This window comes from Mus musculus, chromosome X, assembly GCF_000001635.26.
Source record: "Mus musculus strain C57BL/6J chromosome X, GRCm38.p6 C57BL/6J".
Classification (NCBI taxonomy): Eukaryota; Metazoa; Chordata; class Mammalia; order Rodentia; family Muridae; genus Mus; species Mus musculus.
In genome coordinates, this window is record NC_000086.7 from 37,674,670 (window position 1) to 37,686,845 (window position 12,176).

General features: G+C 46.2%; 3 pseudogenes; all 3 read right to left on the reverse strand.

The window, feature by feature from the left end:
• On the reverse strand, positions 1,628-8,798 carry LOC108168497 (annotated as a pseudogene).
• Positions 1,701-4,878, reverse strand: Rhox7-ps2 (reproductive homeobox 7, pseudogene 2; annotated as a pseudogene).
• On the reverse strand, positions 8,143-8,762 carry Rhox2-ps (reproductive homeobox 2, pseudogene; annotated as a pseudogene).

The following is a 12,176-nucleotide window of genomic DNA, read 5'->3' on the forward strand; positions in this document are numbered from 1 at the left end:
TTTTCCAAACCATCTTTAGTTAGTGAGTGTGTTCAGAAGTTTTTCTTTAACAAGGTTATGTCTCGATAAGGTAATTTCCTGAGACATGAGTTTATATGTCAAAAAAATATAGGACATTCGTTTTGGATTATCAATTCTCATTCATCTACTATCCTGTCATGCAGTGAGCAGCCGAATTTATTTGCCTTTTATCTAATTTTACTGTCTGAGCATTGCATTCTTGCTTATAATGCAGCAGCTCAAATCCACCCTCACATTCTCTTTGCTCCAATTACCTCTGCCCTGTTCCTCTCTACATCTCTCTTCCTATTTTATGTTTTTAACACCCACTGAGTCTCCTTATTGCTGCCTGTGTGTACATGGATATAAGACCATTACTGGAGCATGCATAACATCCTCATGATGTTAACATGGAAGCAAAGTGACTCTCCTTCCCCCAGCTGAAGTCAATGTTCACTTTTACCATTTGAATGGACATTCCCAAGGCTTTCTCCTATTCGCCATAGCGTTTTGGCTAGCCTTTTTCTGTGCAGGTCTTTTATAAGTAGTCACAGGGGATGAATTCATATACACTGGGCACTTGTGAGTACTCCCTGTTTAATTCAAGCTGAAATGTTTAACTGGGTGCATGTTTTCCTGCCATTTAGTTTTTAAGATTCTTTGTATATTCTACACACCAACACTTTGACAGAAGTAAACTTGGTAAATGTTTTCCCACCATTCTGTATGCAGTCTCTTTGTCACAAGGATCTTCTTCTTCTCTTTGCTCGAGCTTTTCTTTATCTGAGTTCTCATTGGTCAACTGATAAGTTTACTGCCCACATAACCAGGACCCAGTTGAGGAAGTCCTTTCCTCTGCTAGGATGGCAAGCCATATTGCCCACTTTCTCCAGTATTGGGTTCAAGGTATCAGGTCTTGTGCTGAGGTCCTTGATATATTTGGACTCGAGGCATGTGCAGGATGTAAGGTGAGGAAGGGAGGAGTCTGAGCAGAGTGGTGAGGGTGGGGGACAGGGGCGTGTGTGTGATGGAGCAGCTTCTGAGTCCTTCCTGCTCTGCCAGGTGGGCACATCCACTGCAGGGCGAATTCAATCACCGGAGCGCTATGACATAGGGTAGAAAGACATCCAGCTACTATTCAGTGTGCAGTGCACCATTGGTGTCCCTAAGAAATGACAGTTGCATGTTTGCTTCCCAGAGCCAGAGGGTGGACAGGGTAGTACGGGTCATTAGGTGTTTCTTGGAATTTTATGTGGTGTTTAGTTTACATCAGGCACTGTTTAAGAAATTACAAGTGTGGGAATCTATTTTAAGAATTAGTGTGTTTCTGAAGCCTTGAGAACTGTATAATTTAGACCTATCCCTTTAAAAGTGACAGCTTATCTGGGGAGAAAATTGTGTTAAGAGGACAAAAACAATGTATGGGTCAATGAACACTCACTGTGACATGTGACAACCTTCTGTAATATTAAACAGCTACTGATGGTCACTCAGTAACATCATCCCACAGAAGGAGACCTTCTTGCCCTCTTTAAATGGCATTTCCTTGATTAGGGCCACACCTGCCATACTAATTCAGAAGACACCTGAGGCAAATAAACCTGAGAATCTATTTATTTCACATTCAAGTGCTTAGGGAATAAAGATGCAATAACACTTTGGTGGAAGAAAGCAAGTGGCTCCTGGTCAAAGGTGGTACACTAGGGCTCCTGCACCATCTTCAGAGAGAGGTGGAGTGGGTCCTGGGTGGGGCATCATCATTCATCCTTGACTGACTTTGTTCTCTCCTGAACTGCACTCTCCTCTTCTTAAACCATCTCTACAATGAGAGGGAACAGGGATTAGTTCTGTATCACAATCAGTATTATAAATCATAACCCACATCATATAATAGTAGTTGACATCTATAATTTTTATCAATATAATTTATATTATCTTGCTCAGAATAACTTGGTGTCTCACTGCTATAATTCTCTGAGGAGCTGAAGGCCTGGTACGGGTTCCAGGGCTTTCCTTAGAATGTGGGAGTCCCAGGCTCCTGGCCCCAGTTTTGCAAACTATTTCCCAGACATTCGACCAAACATTGCACACCAGGTTTCTGTCTCTACTGTAGAGCCCTCTGCAGATACTTATCAGCACCTTTGGCAGATGCAGCAGCATGGTCCTGAGAGTTATCATGACGGGTGTCCGTATCTGCATGACTTCAGTAGGCACCAGCTGGAGGACCAGCCATTTGTAATGTATCCTTTCCACATTCCCACATGTCTTTCTTTAACTTAACAGCTTTCTGAGTGTTGGGCTATGCCTGGGAACTACCATAAATTAAAATTGTCGCTGCAAAGTATATTCCATTTGAAATGTGTATAGTCTGCATAGTGACATAGTGAGCCTTCTGACCTAATTTTCTACCCACAAAGACCACAGCTCTGAAAGATTATTTTGGTGTGCCTTTCCAAATGGTCCAAAGATGAAGAGCACCAGGGGCTCCACAGAACCTAAATTCCATTTCCAGAAAGCATGCCTCCAGGCTCACAATGACTTGCAACTCCCAACTATGGGCATCCAGAATCTTCTCATGACATCCATAGCTACACAAACATATGGCTGGCAAACACACACACACACACACACACACACACACACACACACACACAGAGAGAGAGAGAGAGAGAGAGAGAGAGAGAGAGAGAGAGAGAGAGAGAGATTCTAAAAGAACTATATATAATTAGTCATTGTGACATACAGTGACACAAAATGAACAGTGTAACTTCAGGAACAGAACAACCATATCTGAGCCCTGAAGGAAGTTCTCCAATGGCTGGGATGTCAAATGGCTTTTTGTTTCTTACTCACCTGCAACTTGGCCTCAGTCACACCCATTCCCCTTGCCAGCTGTTTTCTGAGACAAAAAAAAAAAAAAAAGACAGGTATTCAATATTTGGCACCACAGATGAAGTAAAGCATAAAGGACCGTTTATATTTAAGAAAATATTTGTCTCAATCTCCTAACCTCTGGGACATTCAATTTGTACAAGTGAGTGTGATTCATTAGCAGGGCACTATCAAGAGACATAAAAACCTAAGCCCATATCTAATAACACACTTGAAAACCACTAATGTAGACAGAGAAAATGCTCTTAATACTGGCTGTGGTGGAGCTTAAAGCTGTCTCAAATTAACACAATATAAAGAAGGTCTACAGAAACAGGTACACCTGAGAAAAGCCTGTGTGAAGACCTCTGCAATGGTGAAAGGAGAATTGCAAAGAAAAGAGGATTATTTCATGGAGATCATATGAGGATTCCTAACATCCACTGAGCACATGATGATGTCCAGCATGCTGATCATCAGGAAAACTACATGCTACATTGCTTCATTTACTGTGTGAGTGCATGAGTGCCTGTGCATTTGTGCAGCTGTTTCAGGGGGGTGGGGGCACATGTACACAGTTGCCTGCGGCCACAGTGTACTTGTGAAGATCAGAGCAAGCCTTGACGGACTTGGTCCCAGGCTAGCAGGACCTTTTAAGTGCTGATCCACCTCACTAGTCCTGAGAAATAAAATGATAAATCAAACCAGACACAAAAGAAATGTTACAAAATCTCTCAGAGCTGGCCACACAGTTCCAAATTCCCAGCAGGAAGAAGACAGAAACAAGGGGTCCCTGCAAGTTCCAGGCTATCCCTGCTACAGTTGGGAGACCCCGCAGGACACAATCAGAAGGAAAGAGATACAAAACAACAACAAAACAAAACAAAAACCCAACAAACCATAAAAGAAAACCTAGGCCTAAAGGAGCAGCAGAAAACCTCCTGGCAGTGGGCTGGTTTTAGTCTCATAACTAAGGGTGACCTTGAATGACCTCTTCCTTCACCTTTAAGTACAGGGTCACAGACATGCCTATTCTGATAAACAAGTTATTTTTCTCTGTATACTTAGGGTTCCTATCTGCAGATTGGGCCTCAGAACTCACCACCATAGCCCATGCTTGGCCTTCTGAGTGCTGAGACCACAGGCAGAAGCCACCATACCCAACACTGAGGCTTGTCTTTAGGGACAATAGTCTTTAGGCAGGGCACACAATTTTCAGAGAATACTAAAACCAGCAGTAAAGAGAAAGGTCGCACTGATGTATTTATATTAGGAAAGAGAGAGAAATATGCACGATACAAAGATGTATCAGCACATTGAGTGACTGTCACCACGTGTCAACCCAACCACCTCTCGGGCTTCTGAGGCCTGTCCTAACAGGGCCTCACCTAGATCCACAGACACTGACAAAGGTTTTACTTGCTCCAAGTAGACACTACAAGCTGCACAGCCTTTAGCATAGCTCCCACTCCCATCCCAGAGCCCTGGGACAGCAAGGCAGGGTCTGGCAGGCTGGAAGACTGCTCTTAGTTTTAGCCTTAGTTCTAGAAGGCAATGTGGAGGCAGGCAAGATTACTCAGCAGATAATCCTGCTTGCAGCAGAGCCTCATTTTGAGCCCAGGGCCCACACAGTGGAAGAAGAGGAGCAAGTCAGTTAACGCTGGCCCCTGACATCCAAACATGGGGCACATATCTTGCCTCCACCCCGGATGAAAAAAAAAGCCCAGGCAATAAAAACACTTATAATGTAATTTAAAGTTTCTAATAAATGAAGACAAGAAGGACAGCTGCCAGAGGGTCAGAGGCCTCTGTACCAGCTTGCTCCCTCCTTAAAGCACCGACGTCTCACTGTGCTTACCCTTCTTCAGCACGGAGATAGTGGTTTCTCTGGAAAACCTGTTCCAGCTCCTGCAGCTGTGGCTCTGTAAATCCGTCACGTAGGCAGAGGTCGTGGTGGGGCACCAGCTCTGACACGGGCTGTACATTGGACACTGAAACAGGCATAGGCTGTGCACAGGGCATCATAACTGGCACAGGTTGTACAGGTTGTATTGTAGCTGGCATAGGCCGTGCATGAGGTACTGTAACTCGCATAGATTGTACATGGGGCATTGTAACTGGCACAGGTTGTATGTGGGGTATTGTAGCTGGCATAGGCCGTACATGAGGTACTGTAGCTCGCATTGATTGTACATGGGGCATTGTAACTGGCACAGGTTGTGCATGGGGTATTGTAGCTGGCATAGGCCATGCATGAGGCACTGTAACTTGCATTGATTGTACATGGGGCATTGTAACTGGCAAAGGCTGCATATTGCTCACTGAATATGGCATAGACCGCACCCGGGGCACTGTAAGAGGTATGGGCTGTACACAAGCCACCCTGACTGGCATAGGCTGTGCGGTAGGCATTGGCATATGTGGTATGCTAGGTATCTTAGCTGGTACAGGTTGTGCCCATGGGACAGTGACTGGCATATGCTGTACATGGGGCACAGGAATGGGCATAGGCTGTGCCCAGGGCCTACTGATTAGAACAGGCTGTAAATTGGGAACAGGAATGGGCTGTGCCCGAAGCACAATGACTGCCATAGACTGCACATGTGGCACAGGAGTGGGCATGGGCTGTGCCCAGGGCCTACTGATTGGCATATGCTGTGCATGTGGCACAGGAATGGGCATAGACTGTGCCCAAAGCACAATGACTGCCATAGGCTCCACATGTGGCACAGGAGTGGGCATGGACTGTGCCCAAAGCACAATGACTGCCATAGGCTGCACATGTAGCACAGGAGTGGGCATGGGCTGTGCCCAGGGTCTACTGATTGGCATACGCTGTGCATGTGGCACAGGAATGGGCATGGGTTGTGCCCAAAGCACAATAACTGCCATAGGCTGCACATGTAGCACAGGAGTGGGCATGGGCTGTGCCCAGGGCCTACTGATTGGCATACACTGTGCATGTGGCACAGGAATGGGCATAGACTGTGCCCAAAGCACAATAACTGCCATAGGCTGCACATGTGGCACAGGAGTGCGCATGGGCTGTGCCCAGGGCCTACTGATTGGCATACGCTGTGCACATGGCACAGAAATGGGCATAGATTGTGCCCAAAGCACAATGACTGCCATAGGCTGCACATGCGGCACAGGAGCAGGCATGGGCTGTGCCCAGGGTCTACTGATTGGCATACACTGTGCATGTGGCACAGGAATGGGCATGGTGTGTGCCCAAAGCACAATAACTGCCATAGGCTGCACATGTGGCACAGGAGTGGGCATGGGCTGTGCCCAAAGCACAATGACTGCCATAGGCTGCACATGTGGCATAGGAGTGGGCACGGGCTGTATACCAGTCACCATTATTGACATAGTCCATACATGGGGCACCATATATGGCATAAGCTGTACTCCAAGCACCAGTACTGCCACAGGCTGTATATTGGGCATCACGACTGACATAGGTTGCACAAAGGGCATAGTGCCTGGCACAGGATGTCTGTGGGGCACAGTGCCTGGCACAGGCTGTACATGATGCACTATAGGTGGCATAGGCTGTACACAGGGCATAATTTGTGACATAGGCTTTACACAGGGTACCATAGGTGGCATAGACTGTCTACAGGGCACCATAGGTGGCACAGGCTGTACATGGGTCACAATAGGTGGCATAGGCTGCCCATGGGGCACCATAGGCGGCATATGCTGTACATGGGTCACCATACGTGGCATAGACTGCCCACGGGGCACCATAGGTGGCATAGGCTGTCCATGGGTCACCATACGTGGCATAGGCTGCCCACGGGGCACCATAGGTGGCATAGGCTGTATATGGGTCACCATATGTGGCATAAGCTGTCCATGGGGCACCACAGGTGGCATCAGCTGTACATGAGGCACCATAGGTAGCATAGCCTGTCCGTGGGGCACCACAGGTGGCATAGGCTGTACAGAAGGCACCATAAGTGGTACAGCCTGTCCACGGGGTACCATAGGGGGCATAGGCTGTACAGAGGGCACAAAAGGTGGCATAAGTTGTACAGAGGTCTCAATAGGTGGCATAGCCTGTACATGGGTCACGATACATGGCACAGGCTGTCCACGGGGCACCATAGGTGGCATAGGCTGTACATGGGTCACCATATGTGGCATAGGCTGCCCATGGGGAACCATAGGTGGCATAGGCTGTACATGGGGCATCATAGGTTGAATAGGCTGTCCACAGGGCACCATATGTGGCATAGCTTGTATATGGGGCACCATAGGTGGCATAGCTTGTATACGGGGCACCATAGGTGGAATAGGCTGTACAGAGGGTACTACAGGTGACATAGGCTGCACATGGGACACTATAGGTGACATAGCCTGCACATGGGGCACTATAGGTGGCATAGGCTGTACATGGGTCACCATATGTGGCATAAGCTGTCCACAGGGCACCATAGGTGGCATAGCCTGTACACGGGGCACCATAGGTGACATAGCTTGTATACGGGGCACCATAGGTGGCATAGCTTGTATACGGGGCACCATAGGTGGAATAGGCTGTACAGAGGGTACTACAGGTGGCATAGGCTGCACATGGGGCATTATAGGTGGCATAGGCTGTCCACAGGGCACCATAGGTGGCATAGCCTGTACACGGGGCACCATAGGTGGCATAGTTTGTATACGGGGCACCATAGGTGGAATAGGCTGTACAGAGGGTACTACAGGTGGCAAAGGCTGCACATGGGGCACTATAGGTGGCATAGGCTGCACATGGGGCACCATACGTGGAATACGCTGTCTATGGGGCCCCAAATGTGGAATACGCTGTCTACGGGGCCCCAAATGTGGAACATGCTGTCTACGGGGCCCCAAACGTGGAATACATTGTCTGTGGGGCCCCAAACGTGGAATACACTGTCTACGGGGCCCCAAACGTGGAATATGGTGTCTACGGGGCCCCAAATGTGGAATATGCTGTCTACGGGGCCCCAAATGTGGAATACGCTGTCTACGGGGCCCCAAATGTGGAATATGCTGTCTACGGGAACCCAAACGTGGAATACGCTGTCTGCGGGACCCCAAATGTGGAATATGCTGTCTACGGGAACCCAAACGTGGAATACGCTGTCTGCGGGACCCCAAATGTGGAATATGCTGTCTACGGGAACCCAAACGTGGAATACGCTGTCTGCGGGGCCCCAAATGTGGAATACGCTGTCTACAGGGCACCACACGTGGCACAGACTGTCCGCAGGGCACCATATGTGGCATAGGCTGTACCTGGGAAACACTAACTGAAATCGGCTCTACACTACAGACTCTAAGTGGCATAGAAAGTACACGGGTTACCAGCGCTAGTACATCCTCAGTGCCCACCGCATCCTTAAGAACTGGCTCCTCTGGCTGCGTCTCCTTCTCCTGGGCACAGCCAGTGGCGCCATTGTCCTCTGGGTTGCTGTTATCCATGAGGCCTGCCGCGCGAGCAGCAGGCCCACCTTCACTTAATTCCTCTGCTGTGTCCCCTTCAGCTGCTGCGGCTCCCGACCCAGGCTGGCCCCGTCCACTCTCTCCTTCATTTCTTCCCTCTCCATCCGGCAAGGCTGTCTGTGCTTTAGAATCTGAAACTGAGGAAATAGGGCCTAGTGTGGCTCGAAGTCGCCATGCTGTCAAGGATGGTGAAGCAGGGAGAACGTGCGCATGCGCAAGTGCCCCTGCCTGTTCTGTCAGCTCCTGCGGTGGGGGTGGGGGAGCGGGGGTGGGGGGCACTCCTCCCCTCATGGCTGTGGCCCACCCACCACTCTTACAAAGCACTGACCTTCCCAGTTTTCCTCCTCGGGTCCCACATGAGTCGGGTAGCTGCTGTTTTGATGCTCCATGACTGGAACACATCAAAGTCGCTTGAGGTTTGTAGTTCAGAGAGCTAGCGTCCTCAGACTCTGAGCTGGAGACCCCTACAGTTCCGGGAGGAGAGTGTCTCAACCACAAGGGCTTTCTTCCGGTGGGGACTCTACTCCGGGTTAGTACAGCGTCCAATCATGCGCGCACAGTCCTGACTTCCGGTTACCCTCCTGTTGCTATGGGCTGAGACCCTGAGGTGCAAAACTGAGGGCAGATTAGAGCTGCAATGAGCAGGAATTATTTGAAGGAAATCACGGCCCTTGGGCAAGTCGGGTATAGAAGGAGCTTCCACTTTGCAACTTAGTTGAATCCTCCGGCCTTGCTTAATTATCTTCCTAGGAAAGGGATGGCAGTTCACTGAGGGAACCCATTTGCGGGGAGTAAGAAAAGATCCCCACGCGCCTTTAATCCCAGCACTTGAGAGGCAGAGGCAGGCGGATTTCTGAGTTCAAAGGCCAGCCTGGTCTACAAAGTGAGTTCCAGGACAGCCAGAACTACACAGAGAAACCCTGTCTCGAAAAAAGAAAAAAAAAAAAAAGAAAGAAAGAAAGAAAGAAAGAAAAAAAGAAAGAAAGAAAAAGAAAAAGAAAAAAAAACTTTTTGGCGAGGTGTCTGGGCCATATGAATATTTTTCTGTCTTTTGGGCTATAATTTTGAAGATCCTCATTTCTGGGCATAGTATGTAGCGTATTTTACCAAGACCTTCTGTCACATTCATAAAAACCTGGTTTAGAGAGCCCCAAATGACCCCTAAATGTAGTACTTGTATTGTAATGCTAAGTAATGGTCCCCAAGACCTGGTGCTCCCAGGAAGGAGAGAATCTGCAGGTACAATGTGACCTTGATCCATAACTTAAAACTATTGGTTAAATAAAGACACTGACAGCCAATAGCTGAGCATAAGAGACATAGGCAGGGTTTGGGGTTCCTGGGCTGGGAGTCTGAGGAGACCACGAGGAGAGAAAGGAAGATGGAGAGAGGAAAAGATACCAGGGGAAAGACTCTTAAAATAATGGCCACAAGGGCTGGGTAACTGGAGTTAAGAGAAACTCAGACAAAACATGGCAAATCATATAGTGGGCTTATTGGCATGGAAATAGACATGACAAATCATATAGTGGGCTTATTGGCATGGAAATATAGAGGCTGGTATCTGCTAGGTATCTAGAAACCTGCCTAGCTCCAGTGCTGATTAAGGCTTATTATAAATATAAAGGTTATGTGTGTCTTGTTTGTTTGTTTGTTTGTTTTGGGTTTTGTTTGTTTGTTTGTTTTTTTGAGACAGGGTTTCTCTGTATAGATAGTCCTGGCTGTCCTGGAACTCACTTTGTAGACCAGGCTGGCCTTGAACTCAGAAATCCGCCTGCCTCTGCCTCCCGAGTGCTGGGATTAAAAGCGTGCACCACCACGCCCGGCTTATGTGTGTCTTTTATTTGGGAACTGAATACTCAGGGGCAGTATAGAAGCCCCAGATTGACATTAAATATTTTCCAACACTATATTGGCACCTCAGTGTCTGGCAAGAACTCACTTTTAACAAAATTGATTTCTGATTCTCAAATAAAAAGCACATGCCCACTATTCTTTTAAAATTAGGAAGACAGGGAAAAATGTTTCCTCAGCAACATTGGCTTTTCCCCAAGTCATGCAAAAAGCCATGAGAAGTTCCAGACAAGGACTAGAATACATGCTGATTTGGCACGCATAATTCCAGGGTTCATAACATGAGCTGAAACACAGATGCACACACTGAACCGAATGGCTTGCCAGGCAACAGAGCCCTTAAGCTTCAACTGCAGGCCTAAATGCCAGCGAGCCTAGGCTCATCCTGGGTGCTTCTTGGCACTGCTGTTAAAGCACAGCTCTGAGCTGAGGACAAACGTCAGCTTAATTGTGCAGGTACAACACAGCTTCTGAACTAAAACCTAAAAGAGATGGGAGACAGATCTCTTAATTCTGGACCATACTGGCTTACACAATGGAGTCAAGGCGAGACCCTTTGCTGATGGATGCAGCCACATGCAAACAAGCATATGAGATTCAAAAGGACAAATTTTCTTTTAAAATCATTATACAGGTTTTTGCTTAATAATCATTAGGAGGATTCTTAGCAATTAAAAAAATAAATACATATCAATCTTAAATTTATATAAAGAGAAGGGAGAATTTGAGAATATTTAGAAAGTATGTTTATAATTTCTATGTTATAATTTCAAATTTAAGAGTAATGCTTTTCTGCTGCCAAAAAACATTTTGCCCTTAGGAAAGGTATATTCTTCTACTCAATGTGGGGACCCAGAGTTGGGATTGGGGCAGAATTGTTTTGTTTTTATCCAACAGAAAAACAAAGCCATTATGAGAGCAAACATGGGATAGAGTTTCACGCTACACTTAGCAGCCATCCTGTCTTCTTTGAATGTGGGATTCCCACAGGAGTACTAATGTCAGCTCATGAGAGCTAACTTGAAAGGGAATTTGAATAAAGTTGAGTAGGGAGAAAGATATTAATTTAATCTATATAAAGAGAAAGGGTTTATAGATATATTTTGAAGTGAGGAAGAGATGAGAATTGATATAAATGTTTTCAAGGATATATACATAAGTAAATAAATATAAGCTTTTGAGCTCAAGCTTGGGAGACAAAAGCAAGGACAGATAGGTTTCCTGCAAGTCTGAGGCCAGCCTAATCTACAGAGAAAACCAGTTCAGCCCAGGCTACGTAGAGAAACCGTTTTAATAAATAATAATACTTGTATTTAATTATTTTAAATTATCAAAGATATTAATCTCCAAAAAAGGATAAGTAAATGAGAATTGATAGAAATGTTTAAGGGTACATTAAATAAATAAATAAATAAATAAATAAATAAATAAATCCAGGCCTTTGGTCTTAATACGTAGGAAACAAAGCCAGGGACAGATAGGTTTCTTGTGAGTTTGAGGCCAGTGTAATCTACAGATCCAAGCCAGTGTTCGCTACACAGAAAATCCCCTGTCCAAATAAATGATACTAATTGTTTTAAATTGTTTTGTTTTAAACTGTTTTAATTTATCAAAATGAAGGTTGTTACGAGTTCTAAGATTGCAATAGTATTACAAATCCTCTATGAGAGAGGTCAAAACAGATCAGACCTAAATAAAAAAGAAGCTGCTAAATTAAATCAATCTATACTTTCGATAACTTCAAGTTGATGGACCAAGAACAATTTTGAGAGAGAGAGGCTCTATGTTTGTGTTAACAGAAAAGAAAAAATGGCTTTGGACTCCTTCCAAAGTAATAACGATCAGATTTGATAGAGGAAGACCCCCTGAAGATTTTGGTTGCAGACAGTAAGAAAGAAATCAAGAAGATCAAACAGGATAGGTGATTTGCTGGTCCATCTACATAGGAACAGCCCACAAACTGGCCGAGACAT